Source organism: Patagioenas fasciata, chromosome 5 (genome assembly GCF_037038585.1).
Source record: "Patagioenas fasciata isolate bPatFas1 chromosome 5, bPatFas1.hap1, whole genome shotgun sequence".
In the NCBI taxonomy this organism is placed as follows: Eukaryota; Metazoa; Chordata; class Aves; order Columbiformes; family Columbidae; genus Patagioenas; species Patagioenas fasciata.
This window is the reverse complement of record NC_092524.1, coordinates 65,742,086-65,748,106: the sequence shown is the minus strand read 5'-3', so window position 1 is coordinate 65,748,106 and position 6,021 is coordinate 65,742,086. Positions and strand designations below refer to the sequence as shown.

Genomic DNA, 6,021 nt, shown 5'->3' with positions numbered 1-6,021 from the left:
CCAGAAGAAATGGAATGGACACTGTCAAAGAGAGAGGGCAGTTGCTGTCCAGGTGGTAACAGAGTCCCTGTCACAAGCGTCCTTGCGACAGCCTCTTCAGCTGCATCGGGTCCCACTCCCCAGCGTGTGCTTTTGCTGGGCAGGAAAGGTGCGGCACCAGTTCCCCCTGCCGACTGATCAGCGTGTTCCCCTTGTCCAGCGTGCTCGATTCTCTGGCACCAGCTCCCCGGGAGTGTCTGGGGTGGGCAGTGTCCCCCCAGATCCCAGAGGACACACAGAGGCACATGGAGCGGTGCCTCGTGCTTGGTCCCCACCAGAGCTCCCAGCAAGACTATCTGAGCCAATGTAAAATCGCCACCACGGCCATGACAGTGAGAGGGGAAAACAGGGTGAAAATCCTCTTTGTCATCACCGGCTGCTGCACTGGGGAGACCATTGAGAGGGGAACATTGACAGTCTTGATGGAGGGCTGCTGCGCAGGGTGTTCCCTTTCCTTTCCAAGCCCTGCATTCTCCTCTCTTTTTTCCCTCTTGGAAGAAAGGGTCGTCTGCCAGCAGCTGTGACCTGCGCAAGCACAGCTCTGTGCAGGAAGACCTCTTTCAGTGTCCATGGGGATCCATTCCAGGAAACCGACTTCGCAGCTCCTCAAACTCAAGCTGTGCATTCTCATGGGCATCAGGATCCTGTGCCAGGAGCTGGAAGAGGTTCACTGGTGCAGCCATTCACAATCCCAGGGGCAAGATGGACAATTCCTCAGGCACGTTCTCATTGCCGATGAAGAAGTGGTTCAGTTGTTTCTTCTCCAGGCAGCTCTGCAGGTACTGCAGGATGTCGTTCAGTCGTTCCCGGAAATGCCTCCTATGCCAGCGTGACACGGGTATAGTGGTGAGCAGGTGCATCACAATGGTCTTCAAGCCGTAGGTGGAGAAGTCTGTTTCCTTGTAGGTTTCCTAAAAGGGACTCTGGGCTGAGCTTCAGCTCAGGCCTCTACCTCCTTTGGGGCATGTACCAAACTGCTGCTGGTTTGGTTGGGAAGGGTCAAGTGCATGCGTCACACCTGGGCACGTGTTTTTGAGGGCCTTGGTGTTCCTTAGTGTTGGTGACTTTTTAAAAGCCATTTCTTAAGAGCACAGGACTGGGTAATTACCATGTGTTGCAAATCAAACAAGAGGAGCAGAAGGCTGGCTTGTCTGGCCAGGGCTCTCTTTCAGGAACTTAGGCAGAAAACAGAAGCGTATGGGCTTAGGAAGGGGATCTGGGGGTTTATTTGATGTTAAGCTCAAGAGGAATCAATAATGTCCCCTGGTAGGCAAAAGAGCCAGCCATCTCCTGGGGTGCATTACACACAGTATAGCTAGCCAGTTGCGAGAAGCCGTTGACTCTCTCTACACAGTCCTGGTGCGACCTCACCCTGAGTACAGCGTGCAGCTTTGTGCTCCACAACACAAGCAAGATAGAAAAGTGATAGAAGGACTGCAAAGGAGGGCAACAAAGATGGTGAAAGGACTAGCGGGCATGTCCTGATAAGGTGCAGCTGAGGACAAGTTATTTGTTCAGCTTAGAGGAAAGGAGACAGAGGGGTGACCTCATTGCTGTCTGCAGCTTCCTGTGGAGGGGGAGCAGAGAGGGAGCTGCTGATCTGTTCTCTCTGGGGTCTGTTGATAAGATACGAAGGAGTGGCTTAAAGCAACTTCAAGGGAGTGGATGTCAGGTGAAAGTTCTTCACAGAGAAGGTGGTCAAGGACTGGAACAAACACCCCATGGGAAATGGTCTTGGCCTGAAGCCTGTTGGTGTTCAGAAATCAATCAGACAATGCTCTTAAGATGCCTGAGCTAGATTTGTGGTGAATGGAATTAAATGAAGTTGGCGGCCTGTGTCAAGTGGTGTTTCCCAGGGCTCAGTACTGGGTCCAGTTCTCTTCTATATCTTTATCAGTGATCTGGACAAGGAGATCGAGTGCGTGGTCAGTAGGTTTGCAGATGACACCAAGTTGGGTGGGATTATTGATGTGCATGAGGGTAGAAAGGCTCTAGAGAGGGATCTGGACTGATGGGATCTATGGGCCAAGGCCAACTGTATGAGGTTCAACAAGGTCAAGTTCTGGGTCCTGCACTTGGGTCATAACCACCTCGTGCAACACCACAGGCTCAGGAAAGAGTGGCTGGAAAGCCGCCCAGCAGAAAGGGACATTGACAGCTAGCTGAATGTGAGCCGGGAGTGTGCCCAGGTGGCCAAGAAGGTCAACAGCATCCTGGCTTGTGGCCAGCAGGATGAGGGAAGTAATCATCCCCCTGTACTCGGCACTGCTGAAGTCGCACCTTGAACCCTGGGATGGGTTTTGAGCTCCTCACTACAGGAAAGACCTTGAGGTGCTGAAGCGACTTCAGAGAAGGGCAATGAGGCTGGTGAAGGGTCTGGAGCACAAGTGTGATGGAGAGCATCTGAGGGACCTGGGAGGTTCTGCCTGGAGAAAAGGAGGCTGAGGGGAGACGTTATTGCTGTGTCCAACTGCCTGAAAGGAGGTTGTGGTGAGGTGGGGGTTGGTCTCTTTTACCAGGTAACAAGTGATAGGAAGAGAGGAAATGGCCTCAAGTTTCTCCAGAGGAGGTTTAGATGGGCTACTAGGAAAAAGTTCTACATTGCAAGAGTTAATGAGCATTCAAAGAAGGTACCCAGGGAAGTGCTTGAGGCACCATGGCTGGAGGCAGCCTAAAAGTGTGTAAACATGGCACTTAGGGACATGGTTTAGTGTTGGTTTTGGCAGTGATAGGTTTGCAGCTGGACCCAATGAACTCAAGGGTGTTTTCCAACATAAATGTTTCTATGACTGTCTGATTTAACTTGAAGCTTGCACTGTGCAGAGTCAGAGGTTGGCCTAGGTGGTCCTCGTGGGCCCCTTCCAACCCAAAATGTTCTATGATTATGAGACTGGCAGGGGCAGGCAGAGGATAACAAACCCAGCGTGAAGCACCACGCAAGGGCCCATGGAGAACATGAACTCTGGCCCAGCCTTCACTGGGACAGCGGGGCAGCTGTGAGTGGGCCGGACGGGCACGGCCAGCGGGTGTGCCTGTGACATGCTCTGGCGCCTGTGACATCACAGGGGACGAGTCCCCATGGGGCGGTTATCAGGGGCACCAGCAGCAGCGCTGCCCCAGTCCGGACTGGGCCAGCGGTGAGTGCGCAGGTGGGGGGAGGCCAGGCTGGACGGGGCTGGGACAGAAACGCAGCCCCCGGGCTTGGGTTCTCACCCTGCATGGAGGGCCCGGCCACTCGCGGGAGCACCTTGGCCAGGGCACGGAGCCACCGCTGGGGCCGGGGCAGCCCTTGCTGCCTCCCAGCTGCCTCGGACCCGCTCCTACCTGCCCCCTGCTCCACAGAATTGTTTTCAGTTGGAAGAGACCCGCAGGATCACGCAGTCCAACCCTAACCCAGCCCTGGCACTGTCCCATGCCCCTGAGAACCTCATCTGCGTCTGTTCAACCCTCCAGGGATGGTGACTCCACCACTACCCTGGGCAGCCTGTTCCAATGCCCGACAGCCCTTTGGGGAAGAAATTGTTCCCCAGATCCAACTTCAGCCTCCCCTGGTGCAACTTGAGGCTGTTTCCTCTGGTCCTGGCTCTTGTTATTGGGTAGCAGAGCCCGACTTCCCCTGGCTCCAAGCTCCTTTCAGGCAGTTCAGAGATCAGGAGGTCTCCTCTCAGCTCCTGTTCTCCAGCTGAACTCCCCAGGTCCCTCAGCCGCTCCCATCACACTGTTGCCCCAGCCCCTCACTCCCGCTCACTGCTCCCCTTCTTGGGCAGCCTCATGAGGATCTCGGCCACTTTCTCGGCGGTCTGCTGGGCCAGGCTCAGCAGCTCCTGCTCATTGTACCTCATGGCCGGTGCCCCCGCTACCGCCAGGGCAGCCTTTGCTGCCTCCCAGCTGCCTCGGCCCCGCTCCTATGTGCCCCCCGCCCCGCTCCCCTAGGCACCAGCCCCCTCCCTCCCACCCAGCTCCACTGAGCCCCTTCTCTCCCTTCTCCTGCAGACCATGGCTCTCTTGGACATTGTCTTCGGGCTTTTTCAAATTCTTACTCTGAACGTGCAGTTGGTCGGCTATGAGCTGGATGAGGAGATGCGTGAACATATGGAGCAGCGTATGGAGATGCTGAACCAGGAGATGACTCGGCTGTGGCAGGAGATAGAGCAGATGAACCAGGAGCAGACGAACCAGGAGCAGAGTGGCTTTGCCTGGTCATCCCTCCTTCTCTCTGCCTTGCAGCACTGGCAGTGCTGGGCCATTGCTGGAGTCCTGGTCCTGCTCTTTGGGTTCTGCTGGTGGCTCAGGAAACGGAGCCGTGAGCGAGAGAGAGAAGAAGAGAGCTCTGATAGTGATGTGGAGGAGGAGGAACATGAAGAGAATGACAATGCAAATGAAGCTGAAGAAGAGAATGACGATGCAAATGAGCCGGGAATGTTTTTTGAGGAGCACATCCAGTGGCCAGTTCAGCACCTGGACAGAGATTACCAGACTGTGAGGGACCTTATGGAAACCTTCATCCTTGTCTTTCGGTATCTCTTGTCAAATGCCTGTTTCCCAGTGCTGGAAAAGGCCATTGAGGTGGGCAGTGCCTTTGAAGGTTGGAGTCCCCGTGAGGAAGACATCACCTACCGCCTGCTTTTGCCCTTGAAGCCCCCCCGTGGACACATCTTCCACCTGGAGCCGGGCCCCGTGTGGCCAATGAGGAACTTTCGCACCCGTGTGGAGTTGGTGTGTACCTGTGAGATGGAGCGGCCGGCAAGAGGGACACATTGCTTCCTCCATGACCTCGAGCAACAGCAGAGGAGAAATGCGGGCCCCAACATCCTAGACGACCTCTGCACTGACTCCTACCTAGATGTGCAGAAAATTGCTCGCTACTTCCAGATGTTCGTGAGACATTCCTGGAGGGCTCTGCCTATTTCAGCTGCACACCGCCTAACAGTGCTGCCCTCCGACCGCTCCTGCAAATTCCGTGTGACACGAGGTCGGGAGAAAAGGATTTTAACTGAGTTGTTTTTTGGGGTGCAGGAAGGCGACTCTGACATCTTTGTGAGCAGCCAGTATACAGAGGCTGCCTACACCCCTAGCACGATGTGGCCAGAGAGCTATGCTGTGGCAGAGATGAAGTTCTTCAGGCATATCGCCAGCCAGGCACAGCCTGACACCTACCACCTCAGATGCCTGCAGATCTGCGTCCGCTGCCTGCTGGGCAGAGACTTTTACACCTACACACTGAAGACCGTTGTGATGCACCTGCTCACCACTATACCCCTGTCAGAGTGGGGCAGGAGGCATTTCTGGGAACGACTGAACGACATCCTGCAGTACCTGCAGAGCTGTCTGGAGAAGAAAGAACTGAAACACTTTTTCATTGGCAATGAGAACGTGCCTGAGGAGATCATCTTGCCCCTGGAATTGCGAATGGCTGCACCAGTGAACCTCTTCCAACACCTGGCGCAGAATCCTGATGCCCATGAGCACGCACAGCTTGAGTTTGAGGAGCTGCGAAGTCGGCTTCGGAGATTGGTTCTCCATGGACACTGAAAGAGGTCACCCTGCACAGAGCTGTGCTTGCGGAGGTCACAGCTGCTGGCAGACGACCGTGTCTTCCAGGAAGAAAAAAGAGAGGAGAACGCAGGGCACGGAACGGAAAGGGAACACCCTGCGCAGCAGCCCTCCACCAAGACTGGCAGCGTTCCCCTCTCAATGGTCTCCCCAGTGCAGCAGCCGGTGATGACAAAGAGGATTTTCACCCTGCTTTCCCCTCTCACTGTCAAGACCGTGGTGGCGATTTCACTTTGGCCCAGATACTCTCGCTGGGTGCTCTGGTGGGGCAGGGACCAAGCACAAGGCACCGCTCCATGTGCCTCTGTGTGTCCTCTGGGGTCTGGGGGACACTCTGCCCACCCCAGACACTCCCCAGGGAGCTGGTGCCACAGAACCGAGCACGCTGGACTTGGGGAACACGCTGATAAGTCGGCAGTGGGAACTGGT

General features: G+C 55.5%; 1 pseudogene; it reads left to right on the top strand.

The window, feature by feature from the left end:
- Window positions 1–3,257: 3,257 nt before the first annotated feature.
- On the top strand, window positions 3,258–5,571 carry LOC136102540 (inositol 1,4,5-trisphosphate receptor-interacting protein-like 1; annotated as a pseudogene).
- The last annotated feature ends 450 nt before the right edge of the window (window positions 5,572–6,021 follow it).